This window comes from Meriones unguiculatus, chromosome 6 (genome assembly GCF_030254825.1).
Source record: "Meriones unguiculatus strain TT.TT164.6M chromosome 6, Bangor_MerUng_6.1, whole genome shotgun sequence".
NCBI lineage: Eukaryota > Metazoa > Chordata > Mammalia > Rodentia > Muridae > Meriones > Meriones unguiculatus.
Window position 1 is genome coordinate 23,409,300 of NC_083354.1, and position 12,627 is coordinate 23,421,926.

Consider the following 12,627-nt stretch of genomic DNA (forward strand, 5'->3'; position numbering starts at 1 on the left):
GTGTTGGGTTCCCTGGAGCTGCAGCTACAGGTGGTTGTGAGGTGCCTATATGGGGGTTGGGATCTTAACTCAGGGCCCCCAGAAGCAAGTGCTCTTAACTACTGAGACACTCCAGCCCCTGAAATACTAAATATGAAACCCTCTCTCTATCTCATTAAACAATGCATTTTAAACACAGTCACCATTTTGGAGATGTCAGCCTCACCCCCCCCCCCCCCAGAATTACCATCCTGTTTTGCTACATACTAGCATTTTTCTAAGTCCATGCTGTCCAAGAAAAATGAGTTCAGAATTGTATTAAATGCAGTCACTAAGAACAAGATCCCCATAGGGTTTGCTTCCTAATGTCTACTGAGATCTACACCTGGCACACAGTCGGTGCCCAACAATGTCTGAACATAACTAATGAACTACCCCCAATCACAACATAACATTAATTCATTAGCAAAACACATTATAAGGTTTAACTCTGTGCATAGAAATATTATTTCCTTTCTTCTTATTTAAGCAGAGACACCAGGGATTCTTGCACTTTTGCCCAGGTATGGTTTATCCAGCTTTTGTGGTCACATTTACATATGGAGGCCCTTATGCTTTTTAAAAGATGGAGGTCATGGAGAATACTGCCCTCACCTCTTAAGAGAATGGGAACCAGTTTACTGGGATCAGGTATCAACAAACACTTCCAGTCCATGAAATTTGCTCTTAGCACTGCAATGGGTGAGCACAGCTGTCAGCCTGGCCTTCTCTGAAGACACCAGGGAAGCTGACTCTTTCTCCTGACTGATGCATTTGTGTCAGGTCCCAAGTGCACTTCCGCAGCAGGGACCAACTTGTGGCAAACCAATTTTGTATTCAGGTTGTAAGCACTGAGGTAAACGAAGAATGGGCCGTTCCTGAAGGTTGTTTCACTCAAACAGTCTGTGCCTGGTCAAAAACAAAAATTTAAAACATTCATTACTAGCAGATAGTAGAGATAACATGGTGTATTTCTTATTTGGATTGACTCTGTTCAAGTTTCTCCACACTGCTCTCGGCCTTTTCAACAGGCGTCTGTACCATTTTACAGATTGAAACTTATTTGAGATAATTAAGGGTATTTTTTTTTCTCCCGGACAGTATACTCCTGATGATACTTCCTGACTGCTCTAAAAGCCATCAACTACATTTATAGTTCTTCCCAGAAGGGGATAATTAGCTCCTCCACAGCAATTTGATTCTCAGGAGTTTCCCTCTCAATCAAACTGATTCCATTTCAGTTTCTAAGTGCACACACTTCGGCTTTCCCGTCACCTGACTTGCCCTATGAGTCCCTCTGAGTTCTCAGCTGATTAATCTAATAGTCTGAAACAGCGTCCGTCATTTGGATTTGCAACCAGAGAATAAACTTTTACCTTTAAAACGAGCCCCAAACGTTTGCTGTACGGAGCTCTCGGGGAAAGAGGGGGACGGAAGTCTCTCAGGGGAAGAGGGAACACAGGCCTGGCCCCGGCGCGAAACCCCGCTGTTCACAAGAGCCGCGCTGAAGACACGGGCCACACAGCGGGGAGGCCGGGAGCAGGCCTGGAGCCAGCGCACACAGACGGCCACCCCGCGGAGGCCGCAGCGAGGGCCCGCCGCCCGCCTGGAGCCGTTCTTCCCTCCAACTCTTCTCCCGTAGCCCCAACAGGCAAAAAAACACAGCTCTCAAACGGCTGATTCCCTGACTTACCCGGAGCCCATCTCCAGGCGCGGTCCGTCCGCTTAAAGCTTCCGCCCGCGCGCCACAGCCGGAACTTAAGGGCCGCGCGACACAAGGGAACCCAGAGCAGGCAAACAGCGCGGCCTGGGTGGGGCTTCCAGACCACGGGAGCCGGGCTGTGCCTAGGCCGGGACACTAAGGGGCGCATTTTCTCTCCCACAGAGCCCCAATTTCCGTTGAGGCTGATCCTTGCTGGTTTCTGGCCCTTCCCTCCTTGTCTTACCTCATTTTCTGTGTGCTTCCCTCCATTTACCTCTGTCTTGCCCTCTCCCTAACCTGTAGACCCCTAGCCAGTGTCTGACTCTCATATTTCTGACATTGCTTTTCTTCAGGATTTTCTCAGTCACATCAGACAGAATGCTCTTCCTACTCTTAAAAACCATAATTCCCAGCTGAGTGCTCAGACTGTAAGCACCTGGCTGGCCTGAGCCTTATTTGCATTGACATCTCCGTCCCTCTCAGAGCATATGCCCGAGTTATTTCCCTACCCTGTGTTTCAGAAAGGCAGAGGCGTAGCTCAGTTAGTTACTGCTTCAATGCCCAAGGCATGCTGAGGAGTTTTGCTTTTAGGCTGCCCTGTAAGGCTTTGTGGGTCCCTGCCTGCTTCTCTGTCTTGGGGAATGGGAGGCTGAGGAGGGCAAAAGGTGTCTTGCTAACCCTGTGGACTGCAGGGGCCCAGGGAATGACAGTTAGTGGCAGGCCTGAATGGATGCCAGCAGGTCCCTAGGTAGTTGTGGTTCAAAGAGCAAAACTTCAACTCCAAGTGGGAACACAGAGCACCCTAGGAGGCCTTAGGCATTTGACTTTTTCTTTTAGCTTGTGGGTTGCAAGTGGGATAAGGAAGGAAAACTCTTAGAACTGACTGGTCACAGCTTGTTATGTGGGGGAATGTGGGTCTAGTTGCTTGCTGTTCTTTCCTGTTTCCTCTTTATATTAGAGGTGTCAGAGAAAGAAACACCAGGCTCTGGGAATATCTTTACCATGACCTACAGACTTAGCTCCTGTTTGCTTTAGAACGTCTTTCCTCAACCTGGCTACCTGGCTATTCTCAACTTTTCAAAGACCTTGTTGTGTTGGAGCAGGCACAGGGTTCTAGGTAAGTAAGACTGCAGCCTGATTACTTAGCCATAATTTCTAATCCCTCCTTGTTGTGAGGGCTCTGACCAAGACTGTGCAGGCAGAGGAGTTATCTGTCTGGTTGCCCTAGTGTGGCAAGATCCGCAATGGGCTGCTGTTCAGCTTAGATACATGGTCTGCTTAAAGACTGAGCTTCAGTTTATTAGTTTGCTCATTATGAATGATCTGATGGGTAATCAGAATTTTGCTCTTCTAGTTCTGCTTAACAACTGGCTTTTCAGAAACTCGGTTTATTAAAATTGATGATAAAGGACAGAATTTTAAAGAGATGGCCAAGTAACTTATGAAAACCATTACGTGCTTTGGTATTTTTCTTTTTTAGTGGAGCCCTGTTATCAGCTCTGAATCGGAAGGTTGTCAGTGACTATAAAGTTAGAGAACATTGATGGAAAGGGTCAGAGTAATGCCTTTCAAGTCTGAGCTGACTCATAAGTCTCTTTCCCACCCAAAAGATCTCCAGTATTGCATGTTCCCACACATAATTTAAAGGAAACCGATACATATCATCCTTTTTGTAATATCTCACCTTTTTGTTTCCTGGCTTGAAACAGTGAACTGCTGTGACACAGGCTTTGAAAGGTTGAGTGTTTGGGTCAAGTGTGTTTGTAAAATGGAGGTTAGTGACAAATCAGAGCCCTTCTCAGGGGCTAGGTGGTAGGGCTCAAAGGGAGTTCTAGATACCCAGTTTTCCTGTGGCACTTGTTGAAATGTAGTTCTCTGTGTTCTGTGACCAGAGCTCGATTTCATGGTTTGTTCACTCAGTTCCCAAGATGAGTTTTTCATCTTACAGAGATGGAGGGTAAATGGTAAATACAGAAAAAGTGAAAGTGAAGGGAGAGCTGTGGACCCATTTCTCTTTTCTATTCTTCCCTCCCCTCTCACACATCAGAGCTGGCCCATCCCTTCATCCTCCTTCCTGCTGTCTCTAGCCAACCCGCTTTCAAGTCTTGTCTAAGCGCCACACTCTCCCTTTTTGTTCTATTGGTTCTTCATCCCACTGTTCACCAAAGGAGAAGTCTAGTGAAATCAGAGATATGACTCTCTCTTTAAATCAAACAAAGAACTTCAAGAATTCTTCTGGAGGTAGAGATAGAGCTCAGTTGTTAGAGTGCTTGCTTAGTATGCCCAAAGCCTGATGCACAACAGCTCTGCACAAATAAGGCTTGGTGGTACTCTCCTATAATCTCAGCACCAGGATGTGGAGGGAAGAGGATCAGAAATCAAGTACATATGGCCAAGTACAAGGCCAGTCTGGTCTACATGAAACACCATCTTAAAAAAATCCAGCATGGTGCTGCATACATCTTTAATCCCAGCACTTGAGAGACAGAACACACAGATTTCTGATTTTCATGACAGCCTCGTCTACATGTCAAGTTCAGGCTAGCCAGGGCTATATAGTGAGACCTCCTCTCCCTCAAGAAGACTAGAAAGAAGCACACATAAAGATGGAAGAATACATATTCATCCCTCGCCCAGTCTCTACTGTTAACTCCAATCTCCAGTGTCATTTCATTTACATCCTACCTCTTCCCAATATACTATTTTGGTAGACAGCATAGCATTTTGTCCAGAAACATTTTGGTCTATTTCTCCAGAACATCAGAACTTCTGTTTTATCCTTTTCATGTGAGTGTGTGTGTGCTGTGTATGCATGTATGCATGTTCTTATGAGTGCATGTGGAATTGAGGCTCGAGGGTGGTGGCAGTAATCTTTCTCGGTTGCTCTCCACCTTCTTCTTTTTGAGGCATGGTCTCTCAATCAAGCAGAGCTCACCATTTGGCTAGGCAGCTAGGCAGCTGGCTCAGGGGATCTCATCTTCATCTTAGAGAGGAGAGAGGAGGCTGCAGAGAGCAGCAGTGGCCGTCACATCCCCTGAGCCTATAGTTACAGATGGCTGTGAGCTGCCGCGTGTGTACTGAGAACCAACCCCTTCCCTCAGGAAGACCGGCCAGTGCTTTTAACTGCTGGGCCCTCTCTCCAGATCCACCCAAATAAGAACTTTTTTTAAAAGCATAATTATACTGCTACTATCAAATTTAAAATAATTAATAACAAGTATCTAATATCCTCCAGTCAGCTTTCAAATATCCAGTAGTATCATGCACGCCACATTTTAAATGTTTTGTTTCTTTAGATCATGATGTGATTAAGACCTAACCATTGAAATCTTTGTGTGCATGATGTATGTACATGTGTGTGTGAGAGAGAGCACACACGGGTGGAGGCCACAGGTTGGCTTAGGGTGTCTTCCTCAGCCGCTGTCCGTGTAATTGTTTTTGAGATGGTGTCACTCCCTGAGCCTGAAGTGCACTGCTTGGCAAGACTGGCTGACTAATGAGCCCCCAGAAGGCCTGTCTCCAGCTCTCTGGGTCTGGAGTTACAGACTTGTATTGTCACATTGTATTTTCATATTGGTGCTGGGTCCTCATATTTGTGCACAAGTACTCTACAGTCATCCCCCAGCCTCAAACATTGAAATTGTTGCTATGTCTCTGAAGACCCTAACTCTAAGTTTCTTCCCTGTCTTCCAGTGCGGTCTACTTCACAAAGAAACTGTGGCCTCTTTCTTTTAATTGCTCTCAATCCTCTTTCAGTCTTTTTCAGGGCATTTGGGAAAGTGACAAAGCTTCTCTCTATTCTAAAGTCATAGAAAGACTCACCGAACAAAGAAAAGCTTTTATACATTTTCAATTCCAGTGAACTTCTTTGCCTTATCCAGCACTGGACACCCACCCATCCCCCCTCGTCTCATGTGATGCTGGATATGCAAAGAAGGAAAGAAGACAGGCAGGAAGTAAGGAGGTCTTTGGGAGGAAAAGTCAAAAGGACAAGCAAAGAAAATTTGTAGATACCACATTTCTGTAAGAAAAAGAACTGAATCTCTTTCCTTAGGACACTCTTTTTTTTTTTTTTTTGAAAAGTACCTTAAAGTCTACATTTTTTATAATAATTTTATTTTATATTAATCACAGGTTATTTACTTTGTATCCCAGCCTTAGCCCCTTCCCTCATTTCCTCCCAATCCCACCCTCCCTCCCTCATCTCCTCCCTGTCCCTTTCCAACTCCACTGATAGGGGAGGACCTCCTCCCCTTCCATCTGACCCTAGCTTATCAGGTCTCTTCAGGACCGGCTGCATTGTCCTCCTCTGTGGCCTAGCAAGGCTGCTCCTCCCTCGGGGGAGGTCAAAGAGCTAGCCATTGAATTCATGTCAGAAATAGTCCCTGTTCCCCTTACTAGAGAACCCACTTGGATACTGAGCTACCATGGGCTATATCCGAGCAGGGATTCTAGGTTATATCCATATATGGTCCTTGGCTGGAGAAACAGTCTCATGAAAGACCCCTGTGCCCTGATATATTTGGTCCTTGTGGAGCTCTTGTCTTCTCCAGGTCTTACTAACTCCCTCTTCTTTCATATGATTCCCTGCACTCTGCCGAAGGTTTGGTTATGAGTCTTAATATCTGCTTTGATACACTGCTAGGTAGAGTCTTTCAGAGGCCCTCTGTGGTAGGCTCCTGGCCTGTTACTTGTTTTCTCCTATATCTAATGTCCATCCCATTTGTCTTTCTAAGTGAGGATTGATCATCTTACCCAGGGTCCTCTTTCTTGTTTATCTTCTTTAGGTGTATAGATTTCAGTATATTTACTCTATAGGTCTATATAAGTGAGTATATACCATGTGTGTCTTTCTGCTTTTGGGATACCTCACTCAGAATGATCTTTTCTAGATCCCACCATTTGCCTGCAAATTTCATGATTTCCTCGTTTTTAATTGCTGAGTAGTATTCCATGGTGTAAAAGTACCACAATTTCTGTATCCATTCCTCAACTGAGGGACATCTGGGTTGTTTCCAGGTTCTGGCTATTATGAATAAAGCTGCTACAAACATGGTTGAGCAAATGTCCTTGTTGTGTACTTGAGCATCTTTTGGATGTATGCCTAGGAGTGGTATAGCTGGATCTTGAGGAATCACTATTCCTAATTGTCTGAGAAAGCGCCAGATTGATTTCCAAAGTGGTTGTGTAAGTTTGCATTCCCACCAGCAATGGAAGAGGGTTCCCCTTTCTCCACAACCTCTCCAGCATGTGTTGTCATTTGAGTTTTTCATCTTAGCCATTCTGATGGGTGTAAGGTGAAATCTCAGGGTCGTTTTGATTTGCATTTTTCTGATGGCTAAGGACGTTGGGCATTTCTTTAAGTGTTTTTCTGCCATTCTACAATCCTCTACAGAGAGTTCTCTGTTTAACTCCATACCCCATTTGTTAATTGGATTACTTGATTTGTTGCTTTTTAACTTCTTGAGTTCTTTATATATACTGGATATTAGCCCTCTGTCAGATGTAGGGTTGAAGATCCTTTCCCAGTCTGTAGGCTATCATTTTGTTTTGATGACAGTGTCTTTTGCTTTACAGAAGCTTTTCAGTTTCATGAGGTCCCATTTATTTATTGTTGATCTAGAGCCTGTGCTGTTGGTGTTCTGTTCAGGAAGTTGTCTCCTGTGCCGATGAATTCTAGGGTCATCCCCACTTTTTCTTCTAACCGATTTAATGTGTCTGGTTTTATGTTGAGGTCTTTGATCCACTTAGACTTTAGTTTTGTGCAGGGTGATAAATATGGATCTATTTTCATTTTTTTGCATATAGACATCCAGTTGGACCAGCACCATTTGTTGAAGATGCTGTCTTTTTTCCGTTGAATGGTTTTGGCTTCTTTGTCAAATATCGAGTATTCATAGGTATGTGGGTTTATTTCTGGGTCTTCTATTCAGTTCCATTGATCCACTATTCTGTTTCTATGCCAATACCATGCAGTTTTTATTACTATTGCTCTGTAGTACAGATTGAGATCAGGGATGGAGATACCTCTGTAAGACCTGGGGTCTCATAGCTCAGGAGTTCAAGATCATGCCCTTCCCAGGAACTCCCAGAGACCACAACTCGATGCAAAAGCAAGAGGTTTATTTTAACCATTTGCTCACCCCTGCCGGTCAGCAAAGAGTGGCACCGGGAGACAAAGGCCTTGGCTTTTTAAAAGACAAAGTGTGGGAAATTTGAAGTTGCAGTCTTGGCAATTTAGGATTGGATGAGGAAGCTATAAAGTAAGATAATTGGTTAGTCTTAGGTGCTCAAGCTTGGCCAGTCCTGCCAAGTGTGGATGCAGCTGCAATTAAAGGTGGGGGTGGTTAGCTCATCCTTGAAGATCAGGGCTGTGGGCTTTTGGCTGGAGGTCAGAAGCTACTCAGAAGGATTGAGGCCGTCTGGGTTGGTTGCTAAGAAACACTATCTCGAAGACAAGGATCTGGTCATTCTTTTTGCTGAGTGAAGGTCACTGCTTGCTCACTTTTTTTATATCTGTCCTCACAGATAGGGTCACGTTCCTTCGTTCTCTGAAAAGGTACTAAGAGGCTTTAGCTTAACCTGGACCTAAAACTCAAAACTATAGGCTTTAGAAGACATATAGGTTACAAAGTTAGTCTGACCCTTTCACTTTCAGATGATCTGTTGTTGTACAGGATCGTTTTGGAAATTCTGGGTTTTTTGTTTCTCCATATGAAGTTGAGAATTATTCTTTCAAGGTCTATAAAGAATTGTGTTGGTAATTTGATGGGAATTGCATTGAATCTGTGGATTGCTTTTGGCAGGATGGCCATTTTCACTATGTTAATTCTACCAATCCATGAGCATGGGAGATCTTTCCATCTTCTGATGTCTTCTTTGATTTCTTTCTTCAGAGACTTGAAGTTTTTTTCAAACAGGTCTTTCACCTGCTTGGTTAGAGCCACCCCAAGGTACTTTATGTTATTAGTGGCTATTGTGAAGGGTGTTGTTCCCCTAATTTCTTTCTCAGCTCTTTTGTCTTTGGTATACAGGAGGGCTTCTGATTTTTTTGAGTTGATTTTGTATCCAGCCATAAATTCTACATTTTAAAAAGCCCTTACAAATCTTGGCTCCTACCCACCTGATCAGTCTGGCTATTCAGTCTTATAAAACCTTGGTAGCATTTTTAAAAGAAAAAGTACATAAAGCAAGGGGCTTGGTAGATGGCTCAGTGGTTAAGAGCACTGGCTGCTCTTCCAGTAGTACTAAGGGGTTCAATTCCCAGCACCCAGGTCAGGCAGCTCATAACCTCCTGTAAGTTCAGCTCCAGGGAATCTGGCCTTTCTGGTCTCCTCCAACACCAACATGCATGGCATGTACATGATTAAAAAGAAAAGAAGTATTTAAAAAATTTAAAGCAAAATAAAACATTTTAAAGTTTATTTTATTTTATGTGTATTAGTATTTAGCTTGTATGACTGTATATACATCATGAACCTGCCTGGTGCCTAAAGAGGTCAGAAGAGGGCAGCAGATTTTCTGATGGTTTTGAGCCACCGTGTAGGTGCTGAGAACTGAACCTGGGTTCTTTGCAAAAGCAGCAACAGCTCTTAAGCACTGAGCCATCTCCTCAGTCTCTCTACTTTTTGAGACAAGGTCTCGCTATGTAGCCTCGGCTGGTCTGGAACTAACTATGTAGACTAGGGTGGTTTGGAACTCACAGAGATCGGCCTGCCTCTACCTCCACCTCCTGAGTGCTGGGATCACAGGGATAAGCCATCATGCTTGCACTTACTGCTAAAACAATTATGCTTATGAGGAAATATTTAAAGTTTCAAAACAGGTGAAGAAATAAGCATTTCTTTTCTTAGTAGTAACCGGGCGTGTCTCTCCCTGCCCCAGATATGCTCCTGGCCACTGATGTGGAAGGTGAAGTGCCAGAGAATTGTTTGTTTATTTTGTGTTTTTCTAGACAGGTTTTCTCTGTGTAGCTCTGGCCGTCTTGGAATTCACTCTGTAGAGCAGACTGGCCTTGAACTCAGAGATCCGCCAGCCTCTGCCTCCCAAGTTCTGGGATTAAAGGCGTGTGTCACCACTGTCAGGTGAATTGTTTGTTTTGTTCATTATCTATTTTCTCGTGTAATCTTTGCAAAATTGTCTGTGTGTCCACACGTTTATGTGTGTATTTACATATGGCCATATATGAGCACTATAAATAAAACTTTCTAACTATTGCAACAATACTGTCTGTACCATTTTTCACTTTATTTTAATGATTATTAAATAATACTCTTATCTGTGCTATCATTTATCTAACCAGCTGTCTCAGAGTTATTGCCTGATGAAACACCATGACCAAACTTGGGGAGGAAAGGGTTTATTAGGCTTATGTTTCTGTTTCATAGTCCATCACTGGAGGAAGTCAGGACAGGAACTCAAACAAGGCAGGAACCTGGAGGCAGGAGCTGGTGCAGAGGCCTGGGAGGAGTGCTGCTTACTGGCTTGCTCCACATGGCTTGCCCAAGCTGCTTTCTTATAGGGCCCAAGACTACCAGCTGGGGTGGCCCCACCTACCATCAATCACTAATTAAAATGCCCTACAGGCCTGTCTACAGCACTATCTTATGGAGGCATTTTCTTAATTGAGGCTACCTCCTCTCTGATGACTCAACTCTGAGTCAAGTTGACATAAAACTAGCCAGCACACCATGTTTTTACATTTGAAATTTTGTGGGCCAGTGACATGGCTCTCTAGGTAAACCGCTCTCGTCATTGAGGCCAGTAACCTGAGTACAATCCCAGGAATGCCATGGTGAAAAGAGCAGACAGACTCTCACAAGCTGTCTTCTGATCTTCACCAATTCACGGTGACACTCTTGTGCCCACACACATACAGACAAACAAACATAAGTTAGACGTAATATTAAATGTTTTGCATTTTTTATTTACTTGCTTTAATTATGTGTAATTATATGTTTGTGCCTCTGTGTGTGGTACATGCCACAAAGGCCAGAGGAGATGCCCCTGGGACTAGGGTTATGCCGGGAGCCAAAGCTATCTATGGAAGCCAAAGCTATCTAGTGGACACAAAGGTAGTTACTGAAGCCAAAGCCAAGTAGAGAGCAAAGGTCATTTAGTGGAGACCTAAAGCTATTTAGTGAAAGTTATCTAAGACCCTAAATCATGGGTGATAGATTGTGAGGACATCCGTTTGTTGGCGCATCCATAAGATATCTTTAGAAACCATCCTTATGGTATCTTGCAGGTACAATATTTAACCCATGAAAGCACTCTTCCTATCTCCTGCAGCAGTAGATTAACCTTCCCCCTTTCCTGCCTTCTCCCTATATAAGTTGGGTAAAAATTTCTAATAAACAGAAGCCTTGATCAGATGAACAGACTTGGCTTTCATTCCTGTGTCTCTTGTCCCGTTCCCCCCATTCCTTCCAATCTCTCCACCTTAGGAACCCCGTTGAAGCCCTGAGGGACGGGGCAGGGTTATAGGCAGTTGGTAACCAGCTACAACACAGCTGCTTGCAGCTGAACTCGGCTCCTCTGTGAAAGCAATACACACTCTAAACTGATGAACCATCTCTCCATCCCCATTTTACATCCCTACAATAACATTAAAGAAAATAACTCAGGCTGGGTGTGGTGGTGCACACCTTTAATCCCAGCACCTGGGAGGCAGAGGCAGATGGATGTCTGGGGGTTTGAGGGCAGCCTCATCTACAGGGCAAGTCCAGGACAGCCAAGGCTCTGTTACACAGAAAACCCTGCCTTGAAAAACCAGGAAAAAAAAATAACCCAAAGGCCCGAGGCTGTGGCATTACAGTATCTGACTGATGAGTATGTCTTCCCACGGCTCCTCTCACTGTAACATGCACCACTCTCATGAGGAATCTTGTCTTCCTGGCTGGATGAATGAGGAACCTGAGCATGCAGGGCTCAAGGGGACTTGTTCCTGGTCATGAAGAGTTTAAGTTAGTCTGGGTGACTCCATTTTGAAATAAGGAGCCATCTTGACCAGGAACTGAACTCAGGTACCAGGAAATATTACTGAATGTGCACCTGGCAGAAAACAAAATCAGCTCTCCAAGCAACGGCCTCCAGGAAATATTACAGAATAAATGTTTAGTAAAAAAATAGAGACAATCACCCTGGCAATTGTGATTATGTAAATGGTCACCTCTCCCCTATGGCTTTTTCCCAATTCTGTAATGTCAAGGCATGAACCCCCCTGCTTTCTCTCATGGAAACATGTACCCCCTGCTTGCTGTCATGGAAACCCCCTGCTTACAGTCTTTCCCTTTAAAAACCCTGCTCACTCAGGGCTCAGGGTCCCACTTCTCTACTGCTGCGTCAGTGAGACTTGGATCCCTAGTTCGATTGCTCTCGTAATAAAGCTCTGTTGCTATTGCATCAAGTCATCTCCTGGTGGTCTCTGAGGGTCCCGTGATCCTGGCATTACAGTCAGACTCACTGCTTTGTTAGTGGTTACACAGTGCCCTGTGGATTAAGTTCAGTCTCCTAATACTTTTGAGTGGTTTGACACTGGGGCATCTCTCGGTGTGTCATTCATTCTCTGGGCAGCCACATCCCGGGGAATCTCTGCTAATGCTGACTAGATCTGCTGGAGGTCATTTTTATTGCCCAGGCCTAAAGGCATTTGAAATTGCAGCCCTTGATGAACTGTGTCCACTCTCCACAGGGTGATTTATGATGCAGTCGGAATCTGTCTTATTTACTTTTCTATCGCTGCAAAGACACCATGACCAAGGCAACTTAGAAGAATTTATTGGGGGCTTATAGTTTCAGAGGGTTGGTTAGGGTCCATGACAGTCATGGAAGGGAGCATAGCAGCAGTCAGGCAGGCATGGTGCTGGAACGGAGAGTTAGAGCCACAAGCAAGAGAGAGAGAGAAC

General features: G+C 44.4%; 1 protein-coding gene across 4 annotated transcripts in view; it reads right to left on the bottom strand.

Annotated features, from left to right (window-relative positions):
* Ints14 (integrator complex subunit 14) overlaps window positions 1-12,627 on the bottom strand; it is a 44,527-nt gene that overhangs the window by 26,930 nt on the left and 4,970 nt on the right. The window contains exons 1-2 of one of the 4 annotated variants that reach the window (XM_060384898.1): window positions 1,712-1,804; window positions 634-927 (exon numbers count right to left, since the gene is read on the bottom strand). The gene's annotated coding sequence lies outside the window, so the exon portion shown is untranslated. The other 3 variants (XM_060384897.1, XM_021649580.2, XM_060384899.1) reach the window with 3 other exon arrangements.